The following is a 16,329-nucleotide window of genomic DNA, read 5'->3' as shown; positions in this document are numbered from 1 at the left end:
ATGGCGACTCCGCTGGGGACGAAAATGGTTTTCTTGAAGATTGTTTTGCCCTAGTACATATCTCAAGTCCAAAGCTGATTGTTGATGGTGAACAACGATCAGACATAAGAAGACGGCTGAAATCATTCACCTGGCGACTCCTTTCACTGAAGAATCTAGCAACCGGTGCTTCATGGTGACTCCACTGCAGAGAGGTCAGTAGCTTTGACATTTTTAAGATGGATCGGATTGCAAGAAGATACGCTCCCATGAGTCGAGATCACATCCCAGGTTTTTCGAATAAAATGCCCAAGGTAGATTGGTCAAAGAATTTGCCTGTGTTCATAAATGTGGGAGGTAATGACACTGCTCTTCATCTGGTGAAATTTCACATTCATGTGCGTAGATTAAAGATCAATTTTTGTGAAGACTGCTTGATGAAAATGTTTATGGCTACTCTGGAAGACGAAGCCCGATCTTGGTATGAAAGTTTGCCACATGCTTCCATCTATTGTCTAAAGGATTTTCATTCAATATTCTTTGAGAAGTATAAAGAATCTTATCCATCACTAAATTTAGTTCAGGATTGTTGCAAGCATGCTTATAGTTTTATTGAGAGCCTTGAAAAATACTATGAGGATGATAATTTTATGGACATAAGCATTGTATGAAAATCCGTTTCAGCAGTCTACAGAACTCTTATAGGAAACTTTGAAGCAGGATCAAAATCAACAGGTTAAAGATTTCCACATGACTGAAAATGATGAAAAAGGAAGTCCTATTTCAGATCTAGTTGAAATAAAAGAGGATACGCAGGAAAATGATGTTCCAATCTCAGAAAATGATGATGATAAACCAGATCGAGAGACGGATTGTGATGAGGAAAAATATGTTGTTCCAGATCTCACAGAAGAGAATTGCATTATTGAGGCTGCCTCAAATGAAAAAGACAGAGTTACAGGCCTAACTGCCCTCATCTCATCAGAACACAGCCTTCCTACCAAGGTAATTCAGTGAATTCATGAACCATAAGAGGATATCTTCGTTCAAGTAGGTGAAAAAGTTCCTTTGGATGAATCTTTAGTAGATGGTAGAAATATCATTTGTGCGCTTCAAGAATCATATGAAGTTTCTCTTCTTATGATTAATGAATGTAATAAGGAACATGAAAACTTGGCTATCATATCATTTGAAAATGACCTACAGTACATTCACACCACAGAAGATCAAAACATTCCGGATTTCCGCTCAAATTCTTCTTCATATGTTTCATGTGTTGAAATGTTTTTCCAAGAAGATATCTTCTCATCTACCTGTTCAGAGTTTTTTAAAGCCCAGAAGCATACTTTCACTGAAGTACATGATGAAGGAAGATCAGAATTTGAAGCAAAGGACACCTTGTTTCTTCAGAAGGAGGTGGCAATAGCAAATCTTCATGTTTTTCATGATCCAATGGAAAATTTGTTGCAGCCAGTAGTGAAGGTGATTGTTGCAGTATTTGGTGAGGAAGGAGATCATGGTCAATTAGCTTTTGGGATGCCCAGTTACAAGTATCTACTATTGACCTGGAAATCTGATCAGGAGAATCAAGCAAGAAGGCATCTGCTTGATTGGTTACATTGGAATTTTGATATAGTTTGATCGCATATTGCCTTGTAAGAAACACGGGTGGCCAAGTATTGCCACCCAGCTTTAAGTTTTAAGTTTAGGTCTTAGTGTTTTTAAGTACAGTTTGTCGAGTCAGTTGTAGGAATTTACAGGGTAAGTTCCTCAGATAGAACACCAAAGGACACCGCTCACAACTAGATCGCAGATCAATACACTAGTATTTTGACGTGGTTAAAACCCTCAAAGAGGGAAACAGTCCACGGCCTGAGCCAACGCGGCCACTTCAGGCAATTTATTAATAAAAGAATGAAAATTTACATATGCTTCTCTCATGCACGGATTACCCTACAAATGACCCTCCATGCACTTTAAATAGAAATCATGGAGCAATCGGGTGTCAAGCCACGGATCAAGTGTCAGTAATACCGAGGAGAGAATGAACCGTCGGATCACTACATATCGTGACCGTCAGATTGTAAGTTACAAAATGTACAATGGTAAAGAAACACACTTTACCTAACTCTATACCTAACTCTATACTAGACCAAGTTGTACTTAACTATTTCCTATGTGTCAGAATATCCTAACATCCCCCCTTAAGAACAACTTGGGATAGGATTGAAGGATTTACAAATATGACACAATAGGAGAAGGAATGAGGCACTAGAGCCTATCCCCCCTTAGTGACAACTTCCTGAACTCCAACCATAAATCGAAGTTTAGTGAACTTCGCCTCTGTGAGAGCCTTTGTAAAGATGTCTGCAACTTGATCATCTGTAGAACAATATTGCACTTCAAGAACATGGTCATGGATGAGCTTTCTGATGAAGTGCATGTGCAGTTCAATGTGTTTATTGCACTGATGTTGGACTGGATCTTTGCATAGCTGATTGGCACTTTGATTATCACACCAAAGTGTAGTCGGATGCTGCTGCTGAAAGCCAAACTCTGACAGGATCTGACGAAGCCACAAGGCTTCCTTACTAGCTTCTACGGCACCACGATACTCTGCTTCTGCTGATGAAAGAGAAATGGCAGCTTGTTTCTTACAAGCCCATGTAATAGGTCCTGAACCAAGAGTGAACACATAACCGGCAGTAGACTTCCGATCATCAGGGTCACCAGCCCAATCAGAATCAGTGAAACCAACCAATAGAGGAGCTGCTTCGGCACTCTAATGAATCCCGAACTGAACTGTACCTCGAACATAACGAAGTATTCTTTTAGCTTCTTTCCAATGACTTTCACGTGGGTTTTTCATAAACCGAGTAACAAGGCCAACAGCAAAGGAAAGGTCAGGACGAGTATGAGTTAGATACAAGAGTTTTCCTACAAGTTGACGGTATAAGGTAGCATCAACTTCAGGAGAAGTACAAGTGACTGAAAGTTTCACTCCAGACTGAAAGGGAGAAGGGGCTGGCTTACAGTCTTCCATGTGAAAATGACGTAGAATATCACAAGCATACATGGACTGGGAAAGGGAAATACCCTCCTTGGATTGCAAGACTTGAAGACCGAGAAAATAGTGTAAGTGTCCTAAGTCTGTCATTTCAAATTTCCTTTTAAGGCTAGACTTCACATGGTTTATAAGGTTGGGATCACTACCAGTAAGGATAAGATCATCAACATAAAGAACAAGGATGATAAGAGAGTTGCCCACTTTCTTGGTGTAGACAGTATTGTCAGAATGACACCTAGAAAAGCCAGATTCTAAAAGAAAGCTATCCATTTTGGCATACCAAGCCCGAGGAGCTTGCTTGAGACCATAAAGGGATTTCTTAAGTCGACATACAAGGTTGGAGTCTGTTTGTATGAAGCCAATGGATTGTTCCATATAGATTTCTTCATGCAAGTCCCCATGCAAGAAGGCAGATTTAACATCCATCTGATGGACTTCCCATTTGAAAGAGGCAGCAAGGGAAAGAACAAGGCGGATAGAGTTCATTTTGGCAATAGGGGAGAAGGTTTCAGTGTAGTCAATGCCTTCAACTTATGAAAAACCCTTAGCAATAAGACAAGCTTTATGTTTATCAACTTTCCCATCTGGTCCATACTTGGTTCTGTAAACCCATTTGCATCTAACAAGTTTTCGTCCCTTTGGTAAAGGAACAAGATCCCATGTATCATTTGCCAACAATGAATGATATTCTTCATTCATAGCTGCTTCCCAATCTGGATGGCCTGAAGCTTCTGCAAAGGTGTCAGGATCATAATTTACTGGAGCTTGAGCCAGTAAAGAAGAGGCTCTCTCGAACTGAGAATGTGTATGTCGCTGATCTGTAGTATCACCGGCAAGATCACCTGCTGCATCTCGAGTAGCACGAACCCATTTTGGAAGCTGAGGAGCTGAAGGAGGATCCTGAGATGGTGGGGGAGGATTGTCATCCTCACTTTCATCATCTGAAGAAGAAATGTTTTCAAAAGTAGAAGAGATAGGGAGAGGTGGCACAACTACCGGACTAGGCTCGCAGGCTGATATATTTTCATCAAATTTTACATCTCTTCTAATGATAACATTTTTGGACTTAAATGGAATAAGTCTATAGCCTTTGACATCTTCAGAATATCCAACAAAAGTACATTTTTCACTCTTAGGTTCTAAAGCTTTATGCTTTTCATCTGGAATATGGGCCCACGCTTCACTTCCAAAAACACGAAAGTGACTTACATCTGGTTTGATTGAGCTCCATGCTTCTTCTGGAGTGATATTCTTTAAAGCCTTAGTAGGAGTGTGATTTATTATGTAATTTGCACAGTTAATTGCTTCTGCCCAAAAACTAAGACCAAGTCCTTTAGATTGTAGCATACAATTAGCCATTTCCTTTAAGGTGCGATTCTTTCTTTCAGCTACACCATTTTGTTGTGGAGTATATGGAACCGTATGTTGCATTTGTATTCCATTCTCAGTGCAAAAGTTGATGAATGTGTTTTTAACATATTCTCCGCCATTATCAGATCTTAGCTTAAGAATTTGATGTCCAGATTGTTTTTCAACAAAGGCTTTGAAGGCCAAGAATGTGTTAAATACTTCACTCTTGAGTCTTAAGAAGTATACCCAAGTGCGTCTGGAGAAATCATCAATGAAAGTTAAGAAATACTTGCAGCCAGAGAATGAAATAACAGGAAGTGGACCACATAAATCACTATGCACAATCTGTAAAGGGGCTGAGGCGTGCCAAGAGGCACATTTTTCAAAACTGTCCCGATGATGTTTTCCGAGTACACATCCAGAACAAACACCATCTCTGCAAGATACCATAGGAAGACCTGTCACCATATTTTCTTTACATAGATGCTGAAGGGAGCGATAGTTTAAGTGACCAAATCGCTCATGCCAAAGTTTGCTCACTTCATCGTTATGAGCAAAAAATACTGAGAGAAGATTTGATGACCCAAAGTTGTGAAACTTATACAACCTTGTAGAATCATTAGCAATGCCAGTAGCTAAAATCTTTTTAGGATCTCTTAGGTCCTTGATTACAACATCATGAGGTGAAAATTCAACGATTTTACCTTCACCTGAATGAGTTATCTAATATACAGATAGAAGGTTGCAGGATAAGGTTGGAACACATAATACATCATTAAACTGACCATTGTCTAGATGAACAGTTCCAGTCCCTACAACACTAAGAGATCTATCATCACCAACATATATATTTTTGGTGTTACAATCATTTAAAGAAGAAAACATGGCTTTGTTTTTGGCCATGTGATAAGAAGCTCCAGAATCAATGAGCCACTCATGAGAATGAGAAGAAGAAGATACATTTAATGCATAGCCAGACCGAGATGCTTGACAACCACATGCAGAAAGTGCCATTCCTAAAGATGAAGTTGAAGTTGAAGATTGCCCCAAATGGATGTTATGCTTCTTCATTGCTGCTTCCAAGGCTTCCATCTTCTTAAAGCATTTTGATTCTAAGTGGCCATCTCGATTACAAAAATTGCAATGTCTATCAGTCTTCTTCCCTTTGTTTTTATTTGTTTTATCATTTTGTTGAAATGATTTTTCATTTTGGGGCTGAAATTTCTTAGGACCCTTGTTTGGTTTAGGACCATTCTTTTTAGGATATGACTTCTTAGGATTATTTTAATTTGGTTGCTGTTGGGCGGCTAACGCTTTCTTGGAAGAGTTTCCAAGATTAAGAAGACCAAGGTGTAAGATTTTTTCTTGTTCTCTTATTAAAGAATCACAAAAAGAGTCAAAGGAAGGGGGCTTGTAGTCTGTTCCTTGAGAAATGAAGGCTTCTCTTGTAGAATGGAAGGTGGAAACAAACACAGAGTAGGTTGGTCCCAACTTAGTAAGAATGGAATAGATAAGGTTACTATCTTCTTTCTTAACTTTAACACCTTCCAAGAGATATCTAAGGGTCTTGAATTTGGACAAGAAATATTTAATGCAAGAAAAATTACTAGGGTCCAATGTAAGTAACTCATTTTCAAGTTGATGGGCTCTAAGTTCATTTTTAATCCCAAAAACTTTATTGATTTGTTTCATTGCTTCATCAGGAGTATCAAGTTCTGCAATATGGAATCTAAGATCTGGAGAAATAGACATCCCTATCAATCCACGTGCTTGATCTTGCCTATTTTCCCATTTATCAGCCTTATCTTCATCCTTTGGTTTCTTTTCTTGGCCTGAGGCTATTCGGTAGAGACCTTTACTTCTAAGTAAATCCTCAATGTAGGACAACCATTTGAAGTAGTTGGTGCTGTCAAGGGTAACTTGGTATTGACTTTCCATTTCAACGGAATCTGAAGCTAAAGATGCTAAGAATAAGTGTTCCAATGGATAGATCTCAAAAAATTAGTCTGGTTTAAAAAAAACGGCTTTGAAAACGGCTTCCGGATGAAGAAGTTATGGCTAAATAAACCGAAACCGAAATAAGCAGAGAGAAAATAACAGTAAACTGCAAATAAACATTGTATACCTCCAGATCTTAAAAATGACGCAGCTAGGGCTACTAGAAACCTTTTCGCGTGAAACGAAAGGGGTTCCTCACTGGAACAGGTGCTCCCAACACAACAGAGCAGTCCTCTCGGCCCGAAAGCAGTCAAAAACAGCAGATCTAGGAAACAGCAGTCGGATGCAGTTCTACCAGCTTCAGATTTGGATCACCAACGGACGCGGCCCTCAAATAGCTCCGATACCATGTAGGAATTTACAGGGTAAGTTCCTCAGACAGAACACCAAAGGACACCGCTCACAACCAGATCGCAGATCAATACACCAATTTTTTGACGTGGTTAAAACCCTCAAAGAGGGAAACAGTCCATGGCCTGAGCCAACGCGGCCACTTCAGGCAATTTATTAATAAAAGAATGAAAATTTACATATGCTTCTCTCATGCACGGATTACCCTACAAATGACCCTCCATGCGCTTTAAATAGAAATCATGGAGCAATCGGGTGTCAAGCCACGAATCAAGTGTCGGTAATACCGAGGAGAGAATGAACCGTCGGATCACTACATATCGTGACCGTCGGATTGTAAGTTACAAAATGTACAATGGTAAAGAAACACGCTTCACCTAACTCTATACCTAACTCTATACTAGACCAAGTTGTACTTAACTATTTCCTATGTGTCGGAATATCCTAACATCAGTTTTTCAGTCATTTCAGATTTACAATTGAGTCGTTTGAGTCCAGTTTCAGTCAATAAATGAGTCAGAGTCTTGTGTGGTTTGTCAAAATAATGACTCCATAGCCCAATGGACGAAGGCACTGTCTGCTCACCCAAATATCTGCAGTTCTTGGCACCTCCAAGGAGCTGGAGCTGCCATCCCAATTGGAGCCAATGTTAGACTCGGTCTTGTCAGCCCTCTGTCAAAGTCAAATTCACCAAGGTTCATTTCTCGTCATTTGCAGCCATCAAATGCCATTTTAGTCAACAAAGAGTAATTTAGCTCCTAGGTCTAGGGTTAGTTGATTTGGTCTTCAACCATGTCCAACAATGCCAGTAGGGAGGTTCCTAATAAGTTTTCACTTCACAATTTTCATCACCAATAAAGCTGAGAATGTTTCTTCTTCAAAACCCTGTTTTGAAGAAGAAATCGTTAAAATTGTTTCTTGTAATAAATATGTAATTTTTCAGTTCTACAGCTTTGCATGTGCAGCCTCAACCCTCATTTTGCGATGTGGATTACACTCTTCAGAAAGCTTCATCAAATAATGTTGGATAATCCAAGCAGGAGCATAAAATTGCAAGTCATTTCTACAATTAATTTAATTGTAAGAAAGAGTCACCCAGGCATAGAACGAGAACAATTTGGTCAAATATTATTTTACAGAAGCTTGTCTAAAATTTTACGGAAGAAAGTTGGTGAAAATGTACAGTTGCAGGCAGTTCACATTTTGTTCCTCCTCTTAAATTGTCCAACGTTGTTTAAGCTCTTCTGTGGCTGCAAAGAAGATATTCAAATGCATTTCAACAATAGCAATATCAGCATGGGAATTTTAGGGATGGGAGGCACATGTGAAATGGTTTTGCAGGCTCTAGCCACCTTGCCAAACTTCATGCTAAACATCCCTGCAAGCAGACAAAGAGTCTCATTATAAAAAAAAATAAAAAATGAAAAAAATCGTAAAACAGAGTTTGTATCAAAGTTGTCAAAGGGCCAAGTTCTACAATGTAAACAATGGGTTTTGAAGAAACAAAGATTAAACCATGTCTATATAAGATATTTCTTAAAGCCATTCATTCATTTGCATCAAGAGTATTTAGAAAATCCAAGTGAAAGTCGAGTTTTAAGTTTGGAGGGATGGACATGCGTTTTAGAAGGACAGTCTGGGCGACTTTGTTAGCATGCGGCGCACACACGAGGAGGCGTGACGCACTGGGAGCCCGGCCACAGTGCAAAAATACCACTGGCGCGACGCACTCAGAGTGCGCAACGCATAAGCCTGTAACGTGAATTTTCTGCCAAACCTTCTCCGAGTTGGATTTCGCTTTCTATCTGTCTATTTGACAGTGTTGCTGGTGTTGAGCCGTAGTCAGAGACTGTATGGAGACAAGCAGATATGTATGGTGTTCCCAGAATTTGTTTTGTTAACAAAATGGATCGACTTGGAGCAAACTTTTTCAGGACAAGAGACATGATATTAACAAACCTAGGGGCAAAACCTCTTGTTCTGGAAATTCCCATTGGGGTGGAGGAACATTTTCAGGGACTTATTGATTTGGTGAAAATGAAGGCTGTGTTGTGGTCTGGAGAGGAATTGGGTGCGAAGTTTAGGTATGAGGATATTCCATCCGACCTTCTAGATTTAGCCATAGAATATAGGAATCAAATGATTGAAACCACAGTAGAACTTGATGATGATGCGATGGAGAAATATCTCGAGGGAGAGGAACCCGACGAGAAAACAATAAAGAGATTGATCAGAAAGGGCACCATATCTATCAGTTTTGTTCCTGTTCTTTGTGGCTCAACATTTAAGAACAAGGGTGTGCAACCTTTATTGGATACTATTGTGGATTATTTGCCTTCCCCTGTTGACTTGCCACCAATGAAGGGAACATATTTTGATGATCCAGAAGTAACCCTAGAAAGGTGTGCTAATCATGATGAACCATTTGCCAGACGTGATTTTAAAATTATGACAGATCCCTTTGTAGGATCTCTTACATTTGTCCGAGTTTACTCTGGCATCCTCATAGCTGGATCATATGTACTTAATTCCAACAAAGGGAAGAAAGAAAGAATTGGGCGTTTATTACGAATGCATGCAATTAGTCGAGATGATGTCAAGATTGCTGTGACAGGGGATATAGTAGCACTCGCTGGTTTGAAAGATACAATAACAGGAGAGACTCTTTGCGATCCTGATAAGCCAGTTGTGCTGGAGAGAATGGAATTTCCTGAACTTGTTATTAAAGTCACAATTGAACCAAAAACAAAAGCTGATGTGGACAAGATGTCTATGGGTCTTGTCAAGCTTGCTCAGGAAGATCCTTCTTTTCACTTCTCAAGAGATGAAGGGAGCAATCAAAATGTTATTGAAGGTATGGGGGAGTTGCATCTTGAAATCATTTTTGACCGTTTGAAGAGAGAATTCAAGGTCGAGGCTAATGTCGGTGCTCCTAAAAGTAAACTATAGAGAAAGCATCCCAAAGATTGCAGAGATCAAGAATGTGGCTATGTCTGAAATTGAGATCATTTTTGTCGAGATAGATGGTGTAAAGGTGTCCGAAACCATTACTTCAGTGCAAAATTATTTTGCTCAAGAGGTTCCAATCCACTCTGGTGCTACATCAAATGTTGTTTTTACTTTGATTGAGGGAAGTGAGTCTACCCTTCCTCCTATAATCAACGCTTTCGAGTATTACCAGCGACTTCAATCAGACTACCCAACATATTCTCAAGATATTGACGCTCTTAACGCTATCGAAAGAAGAGTCGACATAAAAGATTGGATTTTTGCTGACCCTTGCTATTTGATACCGTGAAATGGACTTCGCTGTGATAAAGCTCCAGGGAAATAAGAATTTCTGAAATAGATTTGTTGGGAAGGGATCTAACAGGATCGGTGCCTAGCGATTTTGAAAACTTGACTCAATTAGTTAATTTGTCTCTCAAACATAATCTCTTCACGGGACCAATGCCAAATTTGGCCAATCTATCCAATTTGGAGCGATTATATTTACAAAACAATAAAATGAAACGATACTTTCCAGAAACTGATCTTCCGGACGTTATCTTAACGAAGGATTACATTGAAAAGCACCGATGTTACATGAAAGATGTCATCATACTAGCAAATGACAGGGATGTAATTGCCGAATGTTGAATGCAAAACGATTCATCTGCGTATTCGTGATCCAAATTGAATGAAAGTGGCGTTATGTCTTAGGTGGCAGTCACTGCATACTTTGGCATTCGATCCAAAGAACATATGTGGTGGATTTGACCCAGACTTTTGCATTAAAATATTGGAGACCTTTTCCCTTTTGTAAAGTGGCAAACGCATCTCCAGAAATTTGATGGCGGTGTACAAGAAAGAGTTCAAGGCAATGAGTGGTTATTTGACAGATTCAGGAGAGGCAATTTTGAAGCGAGTGGAGCATTTTATTCAAAGCTATTGGGTCCTATGAGGGTAAATATTTCAAAAGTGGTCTCGCCTACATCAGCGCCAGATGGAAAGAGTCAAGCGCGAGAAGGCTCAAAAAAGCAATGGAGATAATATGGATCCCAAAATCAATTATAAATTCTTAGTTCCAGTGATGCCTTATCATAAAGCACGTTTAGCTTCCGGTCCTCAACTATCACCATATCAGGTGGAGCAATCAAATAGTGGTCAGCTGGCTGCTCAGACTATCCACCGGGCAGATCGCCTGGTTCATGCAACAAAGCTGACACGGGTTAGCAAGCAGCGCAGCAGTGTTGCTACAACCATTGTTAGAGCTGAAGAGGAGGTTGATGCACAATTTGAAAGGGAGGAATAAAATGCAAAAACAACTTTCACTACTATCCCAGACATCGCTGGAGAACTTCACCAATAAGAAAAGGATTGAAAGATATACATTGGGGATATTTGAAAATATGCGACTTCAGAGCCCTCAACTTTGCAAGGCCTCCATAGACAATGAAGAGAGAAAATCCCCAAAGGCAGTTCATGTATCCAAGTCAAGTGCCAATTCAATTAAATATTTTGATTTTTTTTATCATTGGTAGTGGAGTGGCTGGTCTTAGATATGCCCTTAAAGTTGCAAAACATAGGTTTGTGGCAGTCATCACAAAAGCTAAACCACATGAGAGTAATACAAATTATGCACAAGGTGGTGTTAGTGCAGTTTTTGCTCCTTCAGATTCTATTGAGAACCACATTCGGGATACTATTGTTGCTGGTGCATACTTATGTGATAAAGAGACTGTAAAGGTGGTATGCATAGAAGGCCCAGATAGAGTTAAAGAGTTGATCACCATGGGTGCATCCTTTGATCATGGTGAAGATGGTAGCTTACATCTTGCTAGATAGGGGGGGGGGGGGGCATTCTCATAACCGTATTGTTCGTGCAGCAGATATGACAGGAAGAGAGATTAAGCGAGCTCTGTTGAAGGCTGTTGTTAATAACCGCAACATCACCACATTTGAGCATCACGTTGCTATAGACTTGCTTACATTTGAGGATGGATCAAATATTTATTGTCACAGTGTGGACACATTGAACGTCGGCACTAATGAGGTGGTCCACTTCATTTCAAGGGTAACTTTACTTGCATCTGGTGGGGCTGGACATATTTAGCCTACTACCACAAATCCTCGTGTTGCAACTGGTGATGGTATTGCGATGGCACATAGAGCATCTGCAGTTATTTCAAATATGGAGTTTGTACAATTTCATCCAACAACATTTGCTGATGAAGGTCTACCAATCAAACCTCTTACACGAGAAAATGCATTTTTAATAAGTGAAGCTATTTGTGGGGCTGGTGGTATTCTTTACAATCAAGCTATGGAAAGGTTCATGCCACAGTATGATTCCAAGGAGAGCTTGCACCTAGAGATGTGGTGGCACGCAGTATTGACGATCAATTAAAGAAACATAATGATAGATATGTTCTATTGGATATAAGTCACAGAGCCAAGGAGGAAACATTGTATCATTTCCCAAATATTGCTGCTGAGTGTTCGAAGTATGGCCTTGACATAACAGAAAGTCCTATACCTGTAGTGCCAGCTGCACATTATATGTGTGGTGGGGTTCAAGCTAAACTTCATGGAGAGACACCTATAATGGGTCTATATGTAGCTGGTGAAGTTGCCTGTACAGGACTTCATGGTGCCAATAGGCCTGCAAGCAACTCATTACTTGAAAGCACTTGTGTTTGCACAGAAAGCGTTGAACACATCAGTATTGTTGTAAGCAGTGCATAAAGGAGAAGGCCTTGAATGACACAAAAGGTGAAAAAGTCGAGAACCAAGCGGTGAAAAAGGCACAGGGAAGGCAAAAAGTCAGAAACCGAAAAGCCAAAATCTAAATCAGAGGCATCCACCAGGGCAGAGAAACAAGATTCGATTTCCTATTCTTCACTTCAGTTATGATCTGCAGCTACAATTGTCGCCTTTTTATTGGTCATCAAAGAGTTTCAAGTGAAATAATGAAACACTGTTCTGTCTATAGAACAGATGGACGGTTCATTTCATATCCTCAGGATTTTAGTTGTAACAGCTCTCGATTTGGATCGATTTGTTTTCTCATAGTGGAGCTTATTTATTGCATAAAAAGTCATTTGTAAAGGGTTCTGAGTTCTGGGAAACGGTGGAGGAATAACTCAGCGTGTGGCTGTACAGATTAACAGAGAAATAATTAAATGGTACAGCTCTGATTTATAAGATTCTTGTGGTATGAGTTTTGGCATGTGTTTTTCTCTCTGTTTCATATGTATCCTGTGATGTCTTGCATTTCATCCATAATCATTTTCAGCTGAATGCTTTTAAGTGAGAAAGGTAGAATTCAGTCATTGCCCTGCCTTGAGGAATTGTTCAGTCTTTATGTGTTTCTTCTGTCTGGAAAGGATTCATACATTAATGCCCTTTTCATCTTTCTTAAACAATATTTTCACTCCATTTAGTTTCAATTCGATTGCTAAAATCTCATGCTTATCTCACCTTATGAAATATCCTGTACCTTTGGTTAAATCTCTGCTCATGCTGTCCTTTGTACCATACAGCCCAACAACTTAATCATTAAATCAAATATCCCTCATTAAAATTTATTTATTAGCCTAAAATCAGTTCCCATTTTAAGTCATCTTAGACCATTTTGTTTATCCATTCGCTAAGTGTGACTCGAGAGAGCCCTCTCTTGCTCTGGTAGGGCTAGCTACCAGACTGAGCGTGGTTTGTGGTTACCCTAATTTTTTCCTTCTTCAGCCTAAGGCAGATTTAGGTGCTAACATAGTGGCAACTCCGCTGGGGACGAAAATGGTTTGCTTGAAGATTTTTTTTCCCCAGTACATATCTCAAGTCCAAAGCTGATTGTTGATGGTGAAAAATGATCAGACATAGGAAGACGACTGAAATCATTCACCTGGCGACTCCTTTCACTGAAGAATCCAGCAATCGGTGCTTCATGGTGACTCCACTGCAGAGAGGTCAGTAGCTTTGACATTTTTAAGATGGATCAGATTGCAAGAAGATACGCTCCCATGAGCCGAGATCACATCCCAGGTTTTCCTAATAAAATGCCCAAGGTAGATTGGTCAAAGAATTTGCCTGTGTTCAGAAATGTGGGAGGTAATGACGCGGCTCTTCATCTGGTGAAATTTCACATTCATGTGCGTAGATTAAAGATCAATTTTCTTGAAGACTGCTTGATGAAAATGTTTATGGCTACTGTTAGTTTCAGTCTTTCCAGCCTTCCTCCAGTGATCAAATATGCTCTTACAAAGTGGTCTCAGAGTGTCAAGGTCAAATTTTGTCATTTCAAAGAGTCTTCAAGCAAAATTTGGTCACTAGGCATTAGGTCTAGGGTTTGCTTTCACTCCTTCTAAAGTTGTCCAAATGTCGGTCCATGTCATCATTCAGCTGAGTCTATCATCATTCATAGGGTTTTTCTCATCATGTCAGGTTCCATTGGGTCATTTTACACCTTGTTCATGCTTCAGTTGCGCCTAGGCAAGGTTCATTTCCCTCTCCTAGGGTTTTGGAGGTAAATTCTCTTGGAGGGTCAAATCATCAGAAAAATTTGTATCCTAATGTTCATACACCTTCCCCTATCATTAATGTACCTTATTAAACACTTCCCATCACTGAGATTCCCCAAATTCCTCATTTTTCCACAAACCCTAGTTTCTTGCCACAACTTGACAATTTTCTAGGCTAGGCCTGTGTTTTTCCCTTTTGGACCCCTTACCCTCACTCCATTTCTAAGATTCCACTTTCCCCTACTTCCTAACATCCCTCCCTACTTCCCAAAATTTCCCCAAGAATTTACAAGCCCCTCATCCTCTTCATTTCGCTTCATTTCCACAAAATTCCTTGTTTCACACATCGGGATAAGTTTCACTCAAAAGATGTTTCAGAGCAATAAAAGATGAATTTTGGAAAACTGAGAGAGGTTTTTGTCCAAATCATGCCAAATAAGAAAACCTCCCTCAATTTTTACACAGGTGTCATGGTTTTAGAGAAATGTCAAAAATACAATCGCCTCGGGAGAATTGATGCACCTCTGAAGTGACCTTGGGAAAATCAGGTTTTCTCCTATCTTGGTTGGCCAAATAACTTTCTTGATGAGTCAAAGGATAACTAGACAAAAATATCTTTACAATGTGCTATCATGAGCTCAATTTGGAGTTGAGGAAGGCATTCAAAAGTTGACTGCAACAGCACTCTCCCTTGAGGCAGCCTCATTTGGCACATTTTGACCAGTCTTGGGATATTTGATTTTTGACAAGGCAAATGAACTCCAAATTGAAAAATTCTGGTTGGGTTGGAAAGTAGACTCAAAGAACTTTCCAACGAGCTATCCTGCACCTAATTTTGACACCGAGAAGGCCTCCGAAATCCTCCTGAAAAATTCACTATGTGGCACACGACGCATTGGCGGCGCATTGAGCAAGTTTTTACAGTGTAAAAATACACTGGCATGACGCATCAGCGGCACGCGGTGCGTTGGGCAGGCGCGCGACGCATACAACCAACAAGCCCAAAATCTTCAAAATTTTTCTCCAAAATTGCCCAATATGCTTGGATCATCATTTGTACAAGTAGGTAGGGCCTCCATCTCTGTTTTTTTATCCAAGTTTGGTGCTTACTTCATGGTGTTTGATGAATGGTGATTATTTAAGAAATCAAACCCTACTTCTTCATAATTTCCAAAGCAACAGTGCTAGGGTTATGATTGACAGTTTTGCTACCAAGTTTATCATTCCTCCATCACTCCCTTATTCCATTTGTCCATTCATTTCCTTATTCCCTAAGTTCTCCCACCCCCTAAATTCACATGCCCTAATCCTATACCCACTGTCCCTATGTACCACAACCCCTTCCTACTTGGCATATTTTGACAATTGAAACAAAAGGCACCAAATTCTCATTTCATACACTTGGAAATGGAGATAAAGGTACCAATTTCTCATTTTCAACGAGCTGAACATATCATTGGCATAGACTGGTAACACCATGGAGACGGACACCGACACATCATACAACCGAGACAGTGATTCTACCACAGAACTGCATGTACCAGAAGGGCACTAAAATGTCGAAAAAGGGAGGATAGACTTCGAATCTTGGCCGAAGATTCTTTGGCTGAACATGGCACTTGATGAGGCGCCTTCAGCCCAAATTTCAAGGAATTTGGAGAAAATTTTGTCAATTTTAAATTTTTGGCTTGCAAAACAGGTTTTTCAGCTCAACGCGTAGCGCGCCGCGCGCGACCCATAAGATTGGGAGGTCCAAATCACAAATGGTTTGCATTTTTGGATTTTTCATGATGAAATATACATGCTCAGCTATTGCCAAGGCATTTCATCAAGGTTTAGGTCTCCAAAAGGTCAAAAAACATGCAAAAAATGACCTCACTGCCCCTTTTTGGACACACAGGAAGCAATATTGGGAGAATGAACTTTTGGAGAGGCAAATGGAAACCAAATTGGAAAATTACACTTGGGTTGGAAAGTAGACATCCAGACCTTTCCAACGAACTATCGTGAGCTCAATTTGGATGCCAGGAAGTGCCCCAAAAGGAGGTGGAAAGGCGTGCGGTGCATAGGGCTCAGGCGTGCGGC

General features: G+C 40.0%; 2 pseudogenes; both read left to right on the top strand.

The window, feature by feature from the left end:
• The first annotated feature begins 8,355 nt into the window (after positions 1-8,355).
• LOC149251915 (elongation factor G, chloroplastic pseudogene) lies at positions 8,356-10,043 on the top strand (annotated as a pseudogene).
• A 1,136-nt stretch (positions 10,044-11,179) lies between these two features.
• On the top strand, positions 11,180-12,461 carry LOC149251914 (L-aspartate oxidase 2-a, chloroplastic pseudogene; annotated as a pseudogene).
• Positions 12,462-16,329: the final 3,868 nt, after the last annotated feature.

Source organism: Pinus tabuliformis, chromosome 7 (assembly GCF_031772625.1).
Source record: "Pinus tabuliformis cultivar Carrire ecotype Pingquan chromosome 7, CPIR1, whole genome shotgun sequence".
In the NCBI taxonomy this organism is placed as follows: Eukaryota; Viridiplantae; Streptophyta; class Pinopsida; order Pinales; family Pinaceae; genus Pinus; species Pinus tabuliformis.
Note: the sequence above shows the minus strand (reverse complement) of the source record. Positions and strands in the feature narration are given on the sequence as shown.